General features: G+C 45.0%; 1 pseudogene; it reads left to right on the top strand.

Moving 5' to 3' along the window:
• The first annotated feature begins 3,246 nt into the window (after nucleotides 1-3,246).
• Nucleotides 3,247-7,821, top strand: LOC103190410 (annotated as a pseudogene).
• The last annotated feature ends 13,847 nt before the right edge of the window (nucleotides 7,822-21,668 follow it).

The following is a 21,668-nucleotide window of genomic DNA, read 5'->3' as shown; positions in this document are numbered from 1 at the left end:
TTTGTATCCCTATTCAGTATAAACTCTGGCTGTTCGCCTGGGTAATGTCGGTACCAGAAGAGGTAGTAATAGCTCTCAGTCGTGGAATAGCTACATTCAAATGTCACAGTTTCTCTTTCTTTCTTCAGCATCGTGCCATCCTTCTGCCTGACAGAGTTCCCACCGCAGAGATCTGTAATAAACATAGAAGAACGCGATAATCTCTTATTCTCTATTTGATATAATTATTTTGCACCAATTTGGGACATTATCCTGCCAACGCGAAAGTCGCTATACGTTTTGATAGCAAATAAATAATAATCATCAATATACATCATATAAATCATTGTCACGTCGATGACAATTGATTGTCTCAAGTTAATTGCTTTGTATTCTCGAGGGCCAAACGCGGCGGTCAATTGCACACTGCCGTGTTTCGCAAACAGTCGTCCATTGAATGAACATATTATTATTAATCGGATCATTACCGACGTGTTCAACCGTGGTTAAATGGCAACCGGGTTCCTGCTGACTTCTGGGCAAAAAGACGCGTTCGTATAAAGTAAGGATACCTGCCCAAAGTTTTTCCTGTTTGGAAATTGAACCTCTCCTTTGTGAGGCTGATGCTCTATCCACAAGATACAGTACTCCACCAGTTGTTGTTGAAATGGAGCTGACAATCAGCAGAGACATAGAATGAGCTCGACACGGCCTCCCCTAACATAAAGGTTCCCAGCACAAGACAGACAGTAAACAAGCTCATTGCTGCTCTTAAGTCTGTGTGGTTGGGTCTGTGCATCAGTTTGCTGATAACCCGCAGTGATTTTCGGCATTGGCGGAGCCATTGTTTCACGTCACCTCATTGGCATCTCAGCCGCGATTCAACCAACAACCAATTGCTTTTATACAGCGGCTTTTACCAGTCACTGGGGTCAGGGAATCCTTCCATTTAGGACTTGCTGACACTGAAAGCCAATCCCTAACGCGAAGAGTGGTCTTTGCAGGACAAACAGCGGGAAAGCTTTCCACGCAGGAGCACCAATGTCAAGCTTTATGGTTTTAGCTGGTTAGACATCAGCGGTTACACCAACGCAGCTCGGATTTCCCCCAATACTTGGCTCTTTCCAAATTGTGGCTAATGATCTACAGATTTAGATAAGCTGTACGCATTCAATTCCAATAACCTATCTCTGTGACTTCGATGTTTAAATAGGTGCATGGGAATCTCAGCTTGTTTTCCATAGTAATACGCATGGCGAATAGTTTCCACATTTGCTGACCCAGAAATTATCACAGAAGAAAGCTGAAACAGCAGTATTTATTGGATCACTATTGCGTCCAGGGGATGACAAGCCAGCTTGTTTCGCAAGTAGTATTGATATAAAATACCAACTGTGTCTAACAATGCACCAATAATTCTTCAGAAATTGTTATTTATGGCAGCCATTGCTATTGTTTCTTCTCGGAGAAGAAGAAACATTAGATTTCTATTTTCGAAGAGCTGCATGATATCTTTAGCGTTCAGTTGAACAGATAGACCGGACCTTAGTATAATAATTATAATATTAACGGTAATAATCCTTGCATTTGATATAACGCCTTATGAGATACTCGACACGACTCAAAGTGCTTGGTACTCTAAAGTGAGATGTTCAGAGCGGTCGGGAGGCGCAAGAGCATCAAATGATTGATAACAGAGTGTGAGAATCGTGAAATCAATCCTTTCTGCTAACATGGAGGCGGACGAACAGAGCATTGACTGGGCTGATGGGCGAGTGAGTCAGTTGTTTATGAGAACACGGATAGAAAGATCCGAATGTGATTGGAGGCGGAGCTCAAGTGATTCGCATGGAGTCGATTCGAAAATCGATGTGGGAGGTGACAACTGTTAAATTGGTTTTAAAATCATAGAAGCGGCATCTGGGCCATTTGTTCTTATCACAAGAGTGAGAAAGCTGAATAATGTGGTGATTTCTCACCGAATGTTTTACCTGGTGACAATATTCTTGATTATTAGCCAAAGGTTTCTTTCGTAACAAGGCAGGGAGAGCGATACAGGTTAATAATTATCTCATTAAAACTGGTTGTTTTCGAACTTGCAACCCTTTTACGATGTGTTTTATGACTTACTGGAAACAATGTGTGTTCAGTTGTATCACCTGTTGTGCAAGTGGTTCTCAGATACATTCCTGTTGTATAACGCATCAACAACAGGGCAAGACGCTTTGATGACCTGCATTGTTTATGCCATACATGTCCAGCTCCCAGGAGAAACTGATTAAATTCCTCGCTCAGTGGGCAAATGCACATTGAAAGACAAACTACTTGTGAGAGTCGCCAGTGAGGAGACAAAGCGAAGTGATTAAAGATCAGATTAAACTAGCTCTGAGAACATTGGCGCCTTCACGTACTCCCGACGTGAAAGGCGGTCTATAAATGGAAACTTGTTGTTGTTGTTGTTGAAAGTTCACTATTAATTTTGGTGAGGGAATTGCGACCATGAGGGAATTCTAGACGAGAGGAGGAGTGGTGGGGGGTTTGTAGGAACTCAGCAGACAGAGAGGTAGAAAGAGACGTGGATGTGTGGAGGGTGGTGCAAAGCCAGGAAGCCAATTGAAGGTTGGAACTACGTTTGTGAAACACAAATCACCGTTTTCTGAAATATCAGTATGGATCCTGGAATATTGCGGAAGGAGGTGGGACTGTTTCGGGAGGGTGAAGTGATACTGTGCGGGGAGCATTGTTTGTGTGGGGAGGATAGTCTGTGTAGAAATGGGGGAGGGGAGATTGTGTGGCTGTGGAGGTTGTGTGGTGAGGCAGGAAGTTGTGTGAGGGAAGAGAATGTGCGGAGAATGGTAGATTGTGCCGGAGGTGAGATTGTCTGTGGAGCGGGAAGATTGAGTGGGGAGTGGAGACTGTGCAACGAAAGGAGGTTGTGTGGTGAGTGGAGAGATTATGTATGGAGGGGAGATTGTGTGGGAAGGGGAGATTTTGCGTGGAGGGGACCTTGTGTGGGGAGAGAGGGAGAAGTTGGATCAATGTTGCAGTTGTGGAAATAAGGCGATACTCTGAACGGTTCGATTAATGGTAAGTTGTTAATCAGGAGAATAAACAGCAGGACCCTCCCCGATACGGAAATTCCAAGCGTTCAGGAGAGAGATTCGGATAATTTGTCTCTGTGCTTATTCCTGCTTCCACATTTTCTGTTTTTCTTATCTTTTCCCTCTGTCTCCACGCCCACAATGGAACTTTTATTACGTTGAACTTTGCTCCATTTCCACATCAATGCTTTCTACGTCCAGTTCTGGGCATTACTCACAACACTGGCTCTCAACTAGAAGGTGTGTGCATTACAACAAGTGAACTCTGTCACAGGGTGGGACACACACAGCACAGATACACTAAGAATGAATAAGTTTGGACCGGAAAACCTGAGAGTGATCATGGCTTATAGATATCAGGTTCAGCGTCTGACCGAGGAGCTTAACTGTCCTATTTGTTTGGAATTATTTACTGATCCTGTTAGCCTGGAATGTGGCCACAATTACTGTCGCTTTTGTATTACATTGTGTGCTGGGAAAAACAGGATACCCAATCCTGTCCGGAATGTCGCCAGGTTATTGCCAACGGGAACCTGAATGTTAATCGAACCCTCGTCAAAATGGTGGAGAAAGCCTGTGAATTCAGCCTGATCTCGACAGAGACGGGAACGAAACGTCATTGTGAGAAACACCGGGAGGAAATGAAGCTGTTCTGTGAATCTGACAAGAAATTGCTGTGTATAGTTTGCAGAGATGCGCGAGAGCACAGGGATCACAACTTCCTGCCCATTGACGAAGCTGCTGAAATGTACAAGGTAACAATACCCTCACGAGGGATTCTTTCTTCATATTTTTATACTCAAACACTTACATTTGGCTTGTTTATTCCAGGAACAATTCAAATCCACTTTAGCTTCACTCATACATAGGAAGGAAACTGCTCTGCAAGCTGAAGCCAAACAGAGAGAAAAGATTTCACAAGTTAAGGTAAGTTGTGATGGTGGTGATGCCTTATCTCCCAGTGTGTCTCTATTCAATGTGTGTAAACGTTGTGATCTCTCATCATGTCTCTGTTCACGGTGTTCACACGGTGTGATGTCTCAATGCGTGTCTTTTTAATGTGTACAAGGTGTGATCTCTCGTTGCCTCTGTTGATTGTGTGCACACGGTGTGATATCTCTGTTTTTGTATAATGTGTATACTTGGTGTGATTTCTCAGATTGTGTCTGTTTACTGTGTATACACGGTGCGATGTCTCATAGAGTCGTCGCATATTCTCTACGTATACGGTGTGATGCCGCATTGTGTTACTCTTTAAGGTTTGTGCACGTTATCATGTCTCAGTTTGTCCCCGTTTACAGTGTGTACAAGGTATACTGTCTCAGTTTGTCTCTCTTTACTGTGTGAACACAGTATCATGTCTCAGTGATTCTCGGTTTCCTGTGTATCCAAGGTGCCATGTCTCAGTGTATCTCTCTTTATTGTATGCATGTGGTGTGACATTTCAGTGTGTCTCTGTTTACTGTGCTCACACCGTCGGACGTTTGTTATTTTGCAGGAACAATCCAGTAGTCTGCAGACCCACGTCAAGTTTGAGTTTGCCAAAATGCACCAGAGCCTGACTGACAGAGAGCAGCATGTAATGCGAGATCTCCGACAGCGAGAGGAGGAGATTTTACATCGAATGGAGACAAATCTGAGAGAGATTGAGGGCAAATTAGATTTTGTTCAGCACGAAATCTCAGCGATACAGACGCAGATGGGCAAAGACACTATATCCTTCCTGCAGGTAAAGAGATTATTTTACAATTCAGTTCAGTAACAGCTACACACAATCTGGAGCAGACAATCATACACTGACTTTTAAACAGGTCAGTGATGGATTATTTGGTATATTGTGTATGTGTTTGTAAGCAGATCCCACCGTGGATCTGAAAATTATTATGGTCAGTGCTGTGTATAGTGCATGTGGAAACCTATCACAGTGGTTAAGTTTATACAAACCACACTGACAATTCCACGTACATATGGAAATCCCAAAGATAAATTTCGCGATGAAATGCGAACCCTCTGCCCGAAGTGAAACATCCTGTTTATCTGATTCTGCAATGTTTTAGGCACAGGTTGGCCACACCATGTTTTATCAGTTTGGATTGTGGTAACTGCTGGAGTGCGAACAGCTAAACCTCACAGATTGACGTTCATTTCGCTGTTTGGGAAGATTTCTCGTAGCTTGTTCAGCGAGGACCACCTACCAATTAATCAGGGTTTTGGCTGCAATTTTACCACCAATCCCCCAACCGCCGCCCCCCCACACCCACTACCCACCACACCCCGCCTCCCCTGGCCAGTGACGGGTCAACTCTTCCAAGTCTTACTTAGGGGCTGGGCTGTGGCTCCGGATTGAATGTCCTGCTGTTCCTGTCTCGATATCTTGAATCCAGTTACGCCCCCCGCCCACCTCTCCACACACCCAAAGAGGAGGGATCTGGGATTTCCTTGGAGCTGATCTGGCCCTAATTTCTTGTGCTGTGTATCTGCGCAGTATGTGCTTTGGAGACAAGATATAACGAGTAGCATCGCCGTTACAATAACAGGAAATTGTGTGATGTAGAATTATGTTTTGTGTGACTGAGTTTCAAATGTGCTGTTTCATTGAGAGCTGACATCTGTCCGTGTTTAATTTCATTAGGAGGCAGCGGATGGCAAAACAAGGTATGAATTTGATCTTTACGAAACATCCCAGAATTTAACCCACAAACCAACATTACACTGTATAATGTGATCGACTCTTATTTCAGGGACAGTGACGAGGTGTTTGATGTGTCAGTATGTGAGGCTGAACTTCCTGTGGACCGGTACAAATGGCCTTCGAAGAACACAGTCTGGAGACACATGATAGAGTGCATCAGTCCAGGTAAATCTCTAATATTCCCACCCTGAATCTCTTTTACTTGTATCATATTTACTGGGATCCGAAAATATATACTCACACCCTCAAACACACGCACACACACCTCAGCCAAACCCTCACACACACAATCCTTGCAGACAGATATACACATGCACAAAAACAAACAAAAAAACACAAACACCACCAACACACAAACACCTAATGCAAGCGCTTCCCACACGGAAACCCACACAGAGCTCACAAATACAACCCTCATAACATTCATGAAGCACCCCTCAGTCACACACAACCCTCTCGCACACACACCCCGCACACACATACACAAATATTATACACACCCTCACACAACCACCCCACACATACTCACCACACAAACATCTTACACACATTCTCCTCACACACCTCTCACGCAAACAGCCCTCACTCATACATATACCCCTTATACACAGACAACACAAAAATACGCCTCGCACATACCGATCACACACACACAAAACGCACGTCTCATACACACCTCTCTCAACAAACATCAGGCACACCACACATATACCTCATACACAACGCACACAAATCTCACACACAACTTCACAAATACCACACTTACACATCCTCACACAAAGACTCACACATTCTTCACACAAACGATCCCGCACAATCTCACACACACTCCTCACTCACAATCTCAGACAATCTCTCCCAAATTTTCACCCAAATTCGTCACGAACATTCCTCACACACACACCATAGCACACACGCTCACACACAACCTAACAAACTCCCCTCAAGCACACTCTCATACATTCACCTCACACGCAACCCTCACACACCCCTCACACACCTGCACATTCATCCTCACCCACATTCAGACATACTCCTCGCACAACTACACGGCCTGTGACCCTTGTAATGGTTTGTACTTCCATCTTCCATCCAGGCAGGGCGAAACCTTGGGCAAGTTTCCTTACTCCACACGCCTAATAATAATCCCTCCAAAACAAAACAATAATAAATTGGTCATTTTCAATCTACGACTGTTTGTGGGACATTGCTGTGCGCAATTGGCTGCCGCGTTCGCCCACAAATATACAGTCAATTCACTTTACAGTCTATTCTGCGAAGCGCTTTGGGACGTCCTCCCGACGTGAAAAGCGCTATATCAAATGTAAGGATTATTATTATTATTATCTGTAGATGTGACTACACACAGTCTGAACTTCCAGACTTCCTCTGACCACGCTTTGTGTTGTCCCACTCTCTCAGCTCTGGCCTCTCTGACTCTAGATCCTCACACAGCCCATCCCCGGCTCATCCTGTCTGAAGACCTGACCAGTGTGAAACTCGGCGACAAACAGCAGCAGCTCCCTATCTCCTCGAAGAGGTTTGATTACTGTGTTAGTGTCATGGCGTTCGAGGGCTTCACATCAGGGAGACATTACTGGGAGGTGCAGGTGGCTACCAAGACAAACTGGGATTAGTCAGGAATTCGGTCAACAGGAAAGGAAAGATCATATATTCACCAGATAACGGATACTGGATTATTGTACTGAGAAACGGGGATGAATATAACGCTTGCACCTCACCTGATACTCGACTGCCCGTGAAAGAGAGACCGGGGAAGCTGGGGGTTTACCTGGACTATGAGGGGGGACAGTTGACATTTTACAACGCTGATAACATGTCTCATCTCCACACCTTCGCAGAGACTTTCACTGAGATACTTTATCCTTACTTCAATCCCTGTAATAATGACGGCGGGAAAAATGCTGAGCCGCTGAGAATTTGTCAGCTCAATGAGGAGGAAAATGCTGATCCATGATCTGTGTTTGGCTGCTATTGCCATCAGCCTGGAAACTTTCATATTCTAATTAATTGTACAATAAACCATGTAGCCTATATTACATTTTTCACACTGGGCTCGTGGCTAAAATCCTTCTCAAGTTTGACTGTGAAATGCCTGATGTGTTTTTGAGCGAATGTGGAGCCAACTTGCAGAGAGCAATGTGTACATAAAGCCACGTTTCACACATATAGCCATCAAAATGGAGCATTCAGCTCCTCATATCTACATTGTGTAGAGATCCTTATCAATACTTCCAGACGTCTCAAATCGCTTCAAAGGATACACAGTATGGTGCAGTGACTGTGTGTTTTAGGGGCGAAACGCGGCAGGTAATCAAACGCAGCGACTCTCCCAAGAACTGTCGCTTATTGATTGATAAAATTATCATTATAATTTTGAAGGGATTAATTGAAATCCCCCAAATCGAATAATGCGGGATCCTGCTTGAAAGCAGAAGTTTGTGTCTGTTTGTGTGTGTACGTATGTTTGTGCCCGTCTGTGTGCATGTGTGTGTCACTGTGTGTGTTGTATGTGTATATGTCTATAGCTGTGTGTGGAGAAATGAATTTTACGAAAGGTTTCGGCCTGTTCTGTCCCACCCGCGAATTGAACCCAGATGATCCGATTTGCGCGGCGATAGCTCTAAACTGTGAGAGACGGATTGTTTAATTTAAAACAAACATTTGTCACAATCTGCTCTCTGTTCTTGAAACGTATCTCAAATATACAGTAAGAAATGTATCACATATTTTAATTGACTTGATATGAACCTAATCCAGTGAAAGCTACGGTAGCAGTTGGGAAAGGTTTGTTACGACGTCTGTCACTCTCTGTACTGTACTGTGTCCCAGCTTTGGTTGTGATGAGGGTTATTGTACGAGGCTTCCTATGATGTCTATCACTGTGGTGTAGACTGAGTGCACAGTGATACATAGCGGAGTCTGTCAGCCGCAGGCCGACGATGGTTAAAACGCTGATATTCTTGGCAGTGTCAATAGAAGCAGAAATATGATCTCAAGTGGGGTTTCTACCCTCTCCTGAGGGTTTTCTGTGGATCAGGTATTACAATTTCTCACCAGGGGACTGACGGTACCAGGAGACGCTGAAATCCTCTCCACTGCATGCTGCAACTTTGCAAATTAATGTTATATTCTCACCAGCGAAAGACATGTGTTCAGGCCGTGACGGGGAAACAGCTTTACTCGATCCTGCGGGGGGCAGATTACAAGCTGTTTTAAATCATGGAATAATATAACCTTATTTCACATAAAGAGATTCTTCGGCCCAGCGTTCTTTCGCCGTCTTTATGAAAGAGCTGCCCATTTATTCCCACTCCCCTTCACCCATCGCTTCCAAATTATTTCTTTTTACTATTAAATAAGAATAATATTTATATTATTTATTATTATTGAAATTATTTGTTTGGAGCTTATTGTTCATCCACTTGTACCACAATTTCAAGTAGTGCATTCAAGACTATATAAACTTTGCTTTAAAATTTAAAGTTCTCCTCATCTCCCATCTGAGCTTTAACCAATTACCTTAAACTTGTATTTGGTCCAACGATTTTTATCTACTCGATCAACGCCTCTCAGAATTTTGAACACTTCAATTAAATCTGCCCTTAACCTAAGTTGGTCTTAGGAGAATGCTTCCTGATACTAACCTCTTCTTATCAATGAATTCCCTGATACCTGGTTTNAAAAAAAATCCTCTGCGCCGCACACCAGGGCTCACATCAGAGCCCAACATGGTATTGTTAAGTTGGCTGCCCCAACATATGGGATTATGTGTCCATCCACCTGACCGCTCGCTCCCGGTCGCCGCGTGCGCAATATGGCTGCCGGTATGACCCGAGCCACCTCACCCCCTCCCTATCTTCTCCCTCCTCTCTACCCCCAAACACTCCACCTTCTGCACATTTCCCGCTCTCTCCTCCTCTCTCTCCGTACCTCTCGCCTTCTATCCCCACTTGACCCTCCCACAACCTCCCTCTGCTCCAGCCTGGGAATCCTTCGCCGGGCTCACCGTGGCACTCGGCGTTGGCTGTCCAGCAGCAGCCACACCGACTGCCCCATTCCCCACCACACTCGCCAGCCACCCCGGGCACAGACCCGGGGAGTCAACCTCTCCTCCCTCATCCCCATTCCCCCCACCCCTGCCTCACAACCTGGACCCCCCTCCCCTCCCACACACCCTTCTGTCAACCGCTACCTCCACATCGGACTACAAAACGTCCGCTCCCTCTTTAACAAGGCACTCGTCATCCACCATCTCATCCTTGATGAGAACGTTGATATTATGGCCTTAACGGAAACCTGGCTAACACCAGGCGAAACCTTCCCCCTCACGGAGGCCACACCACCCGGCTACTCCTCCCACCACATCCCTCGCCCCAACCGACGTGGTGGTGGTGTTACCCTTATCTCATGGACACCACTTGCTCTATTCCCCTACCCCTCTGGTTCTTTCCCCTCTTATGAGCACCTCACCCTCTCCCAACCCTCCTTCCTCTCACTTAAAATGCTCCTCCTCTACCGGCCCTCTAAAACCTCTCCCACCTTTATCTCTGATATCTCGACACTTCTCACATCTCTCTGCCTCTGCTCTGATCGCCTCATCATCCTGGGCGACTTTAACCTGCACTTCACCCTCTCCTGCTCAATCTCCTCAGATATCTCTTCCCTGCTCTCCTCGCTCAACCTCTCCCTCCAAATCAACTCCTCCACTCACAGTCACGGCCACCCACTCGACTTGATCACCCGGGGTCACAGTGTCTCGGATGTCACCATCGCCGAGCAGGCCGTCTCCGACCACCACTTCATCTCCTTCACCACCTCCACCCGCCTCCCCACCTCCACCAGACCCACCACCTTCTTCTACCGCCCCTGGAAGAAGTTACCCCCTCAATCCCTCAACGCTGCCTTGGAGTCCTCTGTACTCCTCTCCCGTTGGCCTTCAACACTCACCGACCCCTCTTCTGCTCTCACCCTCTTCCACAACACCCTCTCCTCCACACTTGACACTCTTGCCCCTATCACCTCCCGTACTGGCTCCTACTCTCGCTCCTCCCCCTGGTTTACCACCCAACTCCGCTCACTGAAGAGCCAGGTGCGGGCTGTTGAACGCACCTGGGTCAAATCCGGCCTCACCATGCACCGACAAATCTCACTGGAAATCCTCAAAATCTACCGCTCCACTCCAGCCTCGGCCAAATCGTCCTTCTACTCCAGGATAATCCTGGAGGCGAATGACAACCCCAGGCTACTGTTCTCTACCACATCCCAACTCCTCCGTCCCCCCCCGCCACCCCGCTCAGGTCACCTCCTCCAATATTCACTGCTAGGAGATGCTGGATTTCCTTGAATCCAAGATCAAGGGAATTCGCTCCGCTGTTACTTCCCCTCCAACATCCACCCACCACCCACCCCTTCCCTCCCACACTCCGACTCCTACCCATCCTCCCCTACACACCTTCGTACCTGTTTCCCCACCCTCTGTCACCAAACTCATCCTATCCCTGAAACCCACCACCTGCTCCCTTGACCCCATCCCCACTCCACTCCTTATCTCCCAGTTCCACCTCCTTGCCACACATACCACAGACATCATTAACCTGTCCCTCTCCTCTGGCTCTGTCCCCATTCCGTTAAAAACTGCCACCATCACTCCCACCTTAACCCCCCCACCCCCCTTAATGCGTCGCAGCTATCAAGCTACCGGCCCATCTCCAAACTCCCCTTTCTGCCCAAGGTGCTGGAACGAGTTGTCGCCTGCAAGCTGCGCACTTTCCTCTCTAAGCATTCACTATTCGAACCCCTTCAGTCGGGTTTCCTTGCTACACGTAGCACAGAAACTGCCCTGGTCAAAGTAACCGATGACATCCTGACCATCTGTGACCAGGTCTCCCATTGCCTCCTCGTCCTCCTCAACCTATCGGCAGCGTTCGATTCGGTCGACCATGCTATCCTCCTCCACCGCTTGTCCTCCCACCTAAACCTTCAAGGCCCTGTCCTTGAGTGGTTTAGATCGTACCTCTCCCACCGTCTTCACTTTGTCTCCACAAATGGCTTCTCCTCCCCCCCGCACTGTCTCGTGCGGTGTCCCTCAAGGCTCTGTCCTCGGTCCCCTCCTCTTCACACTCTATATGCTCCCCCTTGATGACATCACCCGCAGACATGGGGTTAACTTCCACATGTATGCGGATGACACCCAACTCTACCTTTCCTCCTCTACCCTCAACTCCACGACCACCGATGTCCTGTCAGCCTTCCTGTCCGACATCGAGCTCTGGACGAGAGACAACTTTCTTCAGCTCAACATGCGCTAAACTGAGGCCTTCCTTATCGGCTCGCGTCAGCGCCTCCGCACCTCAGGCGCTGACAGCATCAGCATCCAAGGCCGCACTCTCCACCTCTCAAAGCCAGTCAGGAACCTCGGGGTTCTGTTCGACCCTGAGCTGTCCTTTCTCCCTCATATCCGCGCCACAACTGTCAACACCTTCCATCACCTCCGGAATATCGCCAGACTACGGCAATACCTCACCCCTCACGCTACTGAAACTCTGGTCCACGCCTTTATAACCTCAAGGCTGGACTATGGCAGCTCTCTCCTCGCCGGGCTTCCCGCCACCTCCCTCCACAAGCTGCAGGTCATTCAGAACTCTGCAGCTCGTGTACTGTCCCGCACCAGGCTTCGGGACCACATCACTCCCACCCTCGCTCGCCTCCACTGGCTCCCCATCCCCCAGAGGATCGATTTCAAGATCCTCATCCTCACCTATAAGGCCATTCACGGCCTCGCTCCCTCCTACCTCTCCGACCTCCTATCCCCCTACCTACCTGCCCGTACGCTCCGTGCCTCTGGCTCCCGTCTGCTCCACATCCCCCGCCCCAACCGCCCTACCATCGTTGGCCGGGCCTTCAGCCTCTCAGCCCCGAGGCTCTGGAACTCTATCCCCCAGTGGTTTCGCCTTGCCTCCTCCCTTTCCGCCTTCAAGGCCGGTCTCAATACCTTCCTCTTTGAACGTGTCTTTAGCTCACCGCTCGAACCTCGACCCCCTCCTCGCTCCCTCCATTCTCTTCCCACATGCTGACCATTTCCCTCTTGCACGGGTCCTGACCCAACTGTACAGCGCCTTGGGACGTCCTCCCGACGTGAACGGCGCTCAATAAATGGAATCTCTTTGTATCTTGTTGTTGTATTCTGTAAAATTTCCTTTACTCCCTGTGTAAGTTCAAGACAAACTACCTAATATGTCTACGAAAGGCTTTATAGCAAAGGTAAATATTGTTGTTAGGTCAAAGAAAAGGAAGAGCTGAGGATTGGATTATACTAAAGAGCTGTGTAGCTGAGACAGATTTTACTGCAAACAAGTACCCTGTGCCAATATGTTTTAACGTATTGAAATGATCTCTCATAAACGCAGTTTAATTAAGCTTTGTTTGTCTAATCTTACACTTCTTTGCTGTCGCGGGTTGTCCAAATTGAAGCTTTGGGTGTCTGTGATCATGGGAATGTTTAGCAGCGTATCAGTTGTCAGTTCGTACCGTTAACTCAGTGGATTTACAGTTGCAGCAACTTCAACTTACAGTTGAAGCAAAAAGTTTCCCTTTCATTTTGAAATGTCCTCACACTCAGATATTTTAATTATTGGTTTACTGTGTTGGTGTACAATAAATCAGAAGACACTGGTGTATCTCAGCTTATAAGGAGTGCGGAAAGTGAATGAATTTATCAGATCGATGACATTGATTCAGAAACTGCGGTGTGATGGAATGGAGCAGGTTAAAGAATATTTCACATTGAAGCCAATTCAGTTCGAAGGATCACACTACTTCTCGAGAAAATTCACGATGTTAGGAATTTTAAAAATTTCGTTTGACCCATCATGTGTTGCTAAATTAGTTACCTAAATTTACTTTCGAAAGTCCCTCTGAGCATGTGCCTTTGGCAACACTGTCCAGAGAATGTTGTCGCTTAACAAAACAAAGATATAAAAGCTGTTCATTTGAGAAAGAAGCTTAAAAGCAGGAGCTGTTTAACCTTTTCCAATTTACAGATATGTATATGTATGGAATTTTGCAAAATGGGTCAAAATAGATTGTTGAAATAGTAAGTAATTCTGTACAAATTGCTACAATGATGTTTTTTTTTGCACATTCCCGTGAATCATGTAAATTTACTTTTTTAGAAATTGTTTTCACTCACTTCTTGTTATAGTTACTGTAGTTCCTGATCCGTCAATGGTTCTTTCATAACAGCACAGTGACACAGTTCTCATTCTTCAATGTACAAAAACTGTTGCATCAGTCCATGATTTAATGTTGACAGCAGTACAACCAATGCTGAAAAATTGGTCATTGCTTCACAACCCTGAAACACATCATACTGCATACCTTTCAAACGTTGCATTTGTCCAAATCATTTAATTTCAATAATATTTGTCCCAACAGTGGCAAAGTGCACGGCACAGAGAACATCTTTCTGTAAATAATCCAAAACATTTCTGCTTTGAGTAATTAATTTCGAAATCAAGCTTTTGAAACAATCAACAGCATAAAATAAAACAGAGCTGTCAGTTTTCACGGCAAGTGAATATCCATGAAAATATTTTTACAGTACTTGTGCTTATCTTTTACAATGTGGACTCCCCAGTTATCACCACGGCATTTGACGTCAACACAAAAAGCACTGGTTTGCCAAACAATCCAACTGTTTTCCGCAACTTAGAAATGTTAACTCAATGATATTCCATGTACCATTATTTTGAATATCGTCCCAGTGGGATTTAGCTTGCTGCCTGTCTCATGTAATTCAATCGATACTCATGTGAATTGCAGAAAACTTCCAATGGCCATTCGTGGTCACTATATTTTCCTAAATATTAATAAGCAGTTGTTACATCATTTTATGTCACAATCGAACGAGGAATGTGCATTAAGTACAATGACAACTTCACATTCTCTGTGTTTTTACTGTGAGTCGGAGAAGGGGCTTTTTGTATTGCTGGAAGCCCAGATGCAGCATTGTGATTTACAAGTAATCGTATGGAGTTTTACAGTAGTAGACAGCACTGTCTTCAACCTGCAAATCATTAATTTCCAGAGAAGTCGACTTTGATCCCTTTTCTATTTTTAGAAAAAAACATTCTTCACGAGGGATGGGCTTCCAATGTCTGTCATTTGGAAACCATAAAGTACGATGCTCTTGAGAGTGTCGTAATACCCAGCTTCAAAGTCACAGGTGATGATCAAAGAGTGGCATTCTTCTCTCCTCAGAGGGGATGGCGTCTGATTTACCGACCGACAGAAAACATCTGAATTTTTTACATAATATGACATTAGTTTAATAGATTTGATGTCTTCACCGCTTCATTGATAATTAATTGTATAAAAATTAAGTCAAGTGTTGTAATACAGTCAAGATAAATAACATACTTTTCATATATTTCAACTAAATAATTATAGTGCGTGATGGAATATCGCTATCATGATATAATTAATCTGAATTGGCTGCTTAGTTTCGCCCCCAAAAGAATGCCAATTCACTTTGCAATATATTCCGTGATTTGCTTTGAGACGACTCATCCACGTGATAAGGCGTTATATTAAATGCAAGAATTATTGTTATTATTATTTCGCAGATTGGAAAGAATATATTCACTCATGCTGCGTCTTGTTGCGTAATGGAAAAGAACACTTACATTGTAAAAAGAGGAAGGAGATGGAGACAAAGAGGAGAGACATTCTCTCACCGCTGCGAGACACCGTCAGCCCCGGACACCTCAGATTGACTGTGAGCAAAACAGGACTGTTCTGTAAGAGCGTTGGAGACTTGGTTTATTTGTGATGAACAGGGCTTCTCAACATGGCTGGTGTCAGCGGCTTTGACGGGTGGGTGGGGGTTGGGGGGAAGGGTTGATTTGGGACGAGTGATAGACCCTACGTGAGGAAATGGACTGACAAACTGCGTCCGAGAGCAAAAGCAGCCGGAAGTTAGCGACATATGGGTGATGAGGGGTGAGAAGGAGGAGGGAGTAATTGGGGAAAACAGCATAGGGTGGGGGTGGTTATAGGAGCCTCTGAGGTGGAGACGGTAATACAGGGTTGTGTGGCTGCAGAGGCACATACAGGAGGAAGCGGAGGCAGCGAACCGTATGTGCACGTTTCACTCTATTTTGTGAAGCGCTTTGACAAGTCTGATCGACATGGTCGGCGCTGTGTCAAATACAAGGATTATTATTTTTTCTGTGTCGGCCTGTCTATCTGTGTGTGCTTGTGTGTGTGTGTGTGTGTGTGTGTGTGTCTCTGTGTGTCAGTCTGCCTGTCTGTTTGTCAGTCTGACAGTCTGTCAGTCTGCCTGTCTGCTTGTCTGTCTGTCTGTCTGTCTGTTTGTCTGTCTCTCTCCCTCTCTCTGTCTCTCTGTCTCTCTGTCTGCCTGTGTTTGACACCTTACACAAGTATTGATACGTGCACACACAGACACTCACAGACGCACACACAAACAAATCAATTCCAGGCAGGGCGAAACCTTCGGCAAGTTTCTTTACTCCACCAGCCTAATAATAATCCCTCAAAAAAAAACAATAATAAATTGGTTATTTTCAATCGATGGCTGTTTGTGGGACATTGCTGTACGCAAATGGCTGCCGCGTTAGCCGACAAATATACAGTGAATTCACTCTGCAGTATATTCTGTCAAGCGCGTCGGGTCGTCTAGAAGACTTGAAAAGCGCTGTATCAAATGCAAGGATTATTATTATTATTATTGTTATTATTACACACTGTTTACCTACCAGTAGACACGAATCAATTTGTTAGACGATTGGCGGATCGCTTTCCAGTGGCATTTCAGAACAATGATAATAATAATAAAGCTTAACGATCATTCCACAATTATGTGTGGGACGTCGCTGTGTGAAATTATCTTACAGGTTTCGCACACAAAACACACAGTGGCAATGCTTGACTGTACATGGTGCGAAGCGCTTTGAGACATCCAGATGGCGCGATGAGGCTCTATATCATGTGCAAGGATTGTTTTTAGAACCATACCTAATATTATGCTTTCTATTTTGGCAATAAGCTTTCGTCTTCACAATTGGTGTTAATGTTGGGGATCGAGGTGATTGAGGGGAAGTGAGGAGCTGATCAGTTGTTTTAACAGTATTATGTGATTATCTTTAACATCCACGATGGAATAGGTGGACAATGCTGTTTGAGGCTGTGTGTGAGACAGAGGTGATTGTTTCGATGATGATGCATTCATATTTATGCTTATAGTCATAGTAATTCGCGGATTTCATATTATGATTTATCATACCATTGAGACATCTCAAATTGCTTGTAAAATGGGAAACTTTGTGTTTTGGTTGTGGTTGTGCAACGCTGCATCCAACTGCATACAGCAATGACACTCAAACAGCGATGGTTTGCGAGATCGCATTACTATTTGATATATTTGATGTATCTTTTTCATTCACTTATCTATCTGGATATTTCTTGTTTGTTCGGGTGCTTATTGTTGTTGGAGGAATTATTTCCTCCGCAAGCGATCCACCAGTCGACTAACAACCGTGTTTCAATTTACTGCTTGGTAACGGGAGACATGTAGCATCAGGAAATTTGCCTAACTTTTACGCCTCCTCCCGGAACCGCACCCGAGTCTTTTCCAATCCGACTTTAGCGCTCTAACCAACAAGCTACAGGTCTCCATACCACTTGCAGTGCTCAGCGTTAATGGGCTGTACTCCCAATGTGAAAGGCGCTACATAACAGTGAGTTTTATTTCATTGTGATATGCAGACATCTATCGGTGTTTCAGGAGAATGACAGTGTGTGTGATTTATCGGCATGAGTTGATTCATGTTTAGAATTACTCAGGTATCAACCAAGTGCAGGAAAAATCGAACACCATTAAAACTCCTCTCGGTTAGAGATACTCTTTCTCAACACCTTCTTCCTCAAACACCCGTTCCCAACGTCCTTTCCCCCAGTACATAACGCCAGCCTACCCCGCACCATCTTGCAGCCCCTCCTCCCAACACACCACCCACAGCTCCCACCGCCGCAAACCTAAAGCCGAGCTCCCACACCCTGAAATCTCCCATCTCCAAGGCCACTCTCTCCAGCTCGGGATTATCCACGTTTTGGGACATCCGCTCCAAGGACAGTGAACTTTATTCATCTAAGTTAGTTGTTGTTTTGAAGTGTAAGCGGCAATAGTGCTGAGCTTGTAAATGGGGCTCAACTTGGTACTGAAATGGCTCCAAGTTGACAAGCCTGGCAACGGAAAGTGGGAATCGATACAGCCCTCCCTCACGATCTCTGGTCCGGTTCCTAAGCCTTGCGGGTCCGCAGGAGTCCAGGCCGCCGTTGATCACATGACTGCACTGCTGGCTCCATAGCTGGATCCGGAAGGGCAGAAAAGTCAGTGGAAAAGCGAATACACACACTGAGCTCATGCCAACCCTCAAGCCATAATGCTACCAAGTAATATGGTCCAACCAGGACAAGCAGTGAGACAGCTTGCCAGACAACAATATCAATGACAAGCTATGCATTTGTAGATGGTAATACTGCTGCAGTTACACCAGCAGTACCAACGGGGGTCCCCCCAAGCCTGGACTCTTGCGATCCTGCGCCAAATACTTTCCGGAATTGGGTGTCTCTCTCATGGAGACAGTGTGCATTTCATTCCAGCAGTTTATTGCTGGGATTTTAATGTGCAGCTGGGATGCGCGCATATCTCAGCTTTGGTTAGATACTCTTAAGCATAACGATGGTTTACGTGGTCTGTCAGAGAACTGGATGACCGACCCGAAAAAAAAGTGCAATGAAGTGATGGAGCAAAGGTTTCTAAGATTGTTATACAATACACCTTGCACATCTTTGCATAAACAGACGTAAAGACAAAGATTAATTTAACATAATGGATGACTGGCGAGGAATATACATAAATTTTACAGTGTATGCTTTGAAGCTGTTTGAGGAGTCTCGAAGACGTGATAAGATACTTTACCAAATGTAAAGTTTAATATTGTTGTTGTTATTATAATTTATTTCACTCTTTACCTAAATGAACCACTCCATCGCATTTTGCTGGTGGTTTGAATGTCACGTGTTTTCTCCGAGAGACTCAGCAGGAAAGTCACAATTTATCAAATAGGTCAACTGTCAGGAATAACATCTGTGCTGAGATGAAACCTTTACTCTCCTCTTCGGAGGTTTACATACAATGGTGTATTCGGAAATGAGAAGCGTACATTTAGTGACAGGCTTCAATATCAATCACAAGAATCATTATGGAGTCCTGTAGCTCAGTGGTTGAGCACTCGCTTTGCAAGCGAGAGACGTGAGTTCAATTCCAGGCAGGGCGAAACCTTGGGCAAGTTTCCTTACTCCACACGCCTAATAATAATCCCTCCAAAACCAAAAACAATAATAAAATTGGTCATTTTCAATCCATGACTGTTTGTGGGACATTGCTGTGCGCAGTTGGCTGCCGCCTTCGCCCACAAGTATAGAGTCAACTCACTTTACAGTGTGTTCTGTGAAGCGCTTTGGGACATCCTAATAACGTGAAAAGCGCTATATCAAATGCAAGGATTATTATTATTATTATTATGTTTGAAATGTCTCAAACACTTGACAGAACATACTGTCATGAAAAGAGTAATAATCCTTGCGTTTGGTATAACGACTTATCACCTCTTCTGGATGCAACAATGTACTTCACCGAATACACTGTATCGTGAATTGACTGTATTATGTGGGCGAAAATGGTAATTGCACTTTGTATGTATCCTCGTTCCCTCTTCTTGCTTAGCCTCAACCAGATATTGCCCCAATTGGTTTTGCATCTTTGCAAATGCAGAAGACAGCAATTCAACGCAATATCATAGAACATAGAATTATATGAGGAAGGAGGCCAATCAGGCAATCGTGTCTGTGCCGGCTTTTTTTAAAAAAACTATCCAGTTGAAAACTACACTACACCACCACCCACTTGCCCTGCAAACTTATCTTTCCCAAACTTATCTATTTCTTTCTTAAAAATTGATATCGAGTCAGTTTCAATGATTCCAAATGCGAACAGCACGTTGTGTGAGAAAAGTTCTTCTCACCTCCGCTCTGTTTCTTTCAAAGTCTATTTTAAATTGGTGTCCTTGTTGACACAACCGCCAGTGGAAATACTTTCGGAATGTTTACCTTCTCGAATCCCATCACAATTTTCAAAACTTTTTTTAATCTCCTCGATAGATACTCTGCTCCAAGGACAACAATGCCTGTTTCTCTAGCCTCCCTTGATAGCTGAAATCCCTCATTCCTGGTACCATCCTGGTAAATCTTATTTGACCCCTTTCCAACGCCTTGACATGGTTCCTGATTTATGAGCCCAGAACTGAACAGAGTCTTCAGCTGAGGCCTATCCCATGTTTTATGCAAAGGTTCACTATAACTTCCTGGCCTTTGTATTCTATGCCCCCATAAACAAAGCTTCCTCGCCCGTATGCATTTTAGAAGTTTTATCTGCCTGTCCGGCCACGTATTTCGTTATACCAGGTGGACTGTTGCATCTAACTGAGTGTTTGTTTTGCCCTCAGTAAATTAAGACACAAATTATGCGGACTTTCAACATTGATTGATTTGTGGTGAATGGTGAAAGTGGCTTCCCCTGAATCTCGTTGCACACAAAACCTGACTCTCAACAATCTGAATTGATCAGATGGATAGACCAAGCTCCCACAGCCTGGTTAGATGTTGTACGAGGCTGTAACTGATTTGCATCGCTGTGAGAAGAGAGGGAGTGATAACACAGATATACGTAGAGCTGTCAGACACCTGCAGCTCAGAGATGGATAATCTGGTTACAGATTGGGAACTGTCAAGCTGAGAAGAGAATCGATTTCCAATTCCAGCTCATTTGGTTTCCTTGTTATTGTATGAGAATCTCCAAACCATAAACTCTGGTTGTTTGACTGGATATTGGCGGAACCAGAACAGAATGAAAGCGCTCTCATTCGTGAAATAGATACAATCAAAAGTCACAGCATCTCCTTCTTTCTTCAGCAGCGTGGCAGCTTTCTGACTGACAGAGTCCTCTCCACAGAGTTCTGTAATAAACATGCAAGAGCACGACATTATATTATTTACTGCTGACCTGATTTATTTTTTCAGCGCCTTTGGATCTCCATCGGGACCCAAAAGCCATTCCGAACATGTCATTTGTTAAAGCTGAGATATTAATACTCAGTGAATTTTCATAGTGCATTATCTTGTCGTCCAGACGTTTGAATCTGCTTCACTGAGTATACTGTGAAGTGTATCTTCTGTATTTTCATGGGTGAAACGCGGCAGCTGTATTAGCACAGGAGTGTTCCACAAACAAACGTGAAATGAGTGAACAAATTATTATTTGGTTTTCATTGCTACCCCTGCGTTCAGCAGCAGGATAACTATTGCTCGTGGGTAAAGAGAGGCATGTCGTAGAGTAGCGAAAATTGTCCAAGATTTCACCCTGCCCCGTAATCAAACCAAGATTCTCTCTCTTGTGTGGTGAGCTCTCTATCCTCTAAGTTAAAGTACTCCCTCCACCAATTGCTGTAGAAATTTATTTGATAATCAACAGCAACTCTGAATTAGCTCAACAGGACCTCACCTGACATAAAGGTTCCCAGCACAAGACAGACAGCAAATAGCCTCATTGCTGCTCTTCAGTCTGTGTGGTTGTGTCTGTGCCATCAGTTTGCTGATAACCCGCAGTGATTGACGGCAATGGCGGAGCCACAGTCTCACGTCACCTCATTGGCATCTCAGCCGCGTTTCAATACAATAACCAATTGCTTTGATAGAGCGGCTTTCACCAGTCAGCTGGGTAGAGAGTCCTCTCA

Source organism: Callorhinchus milii, unplaced genomic scaffold, assembly GCF_018977255.1.
Source record: "Callorhinchus milii isolate IMCB2004 unplaced genomic scaffold, IMCB_Cmil_1.0 Scaffold155, whole genome shotgun sequence".
NCBI classification, from domain to species: domain Eukaryota; kingdom Metazoa; phylum Chordata; class Chondrichthyes; order Chimaeriformes; family Callorhinchidae; genus Callorhinchus; species Callorhinchus milii.
The sequence above is the reverse complement of the archived record's forward strand: the minus strand, read 5'-3'. Positions and strand labels throughout refer to the sequence as shown.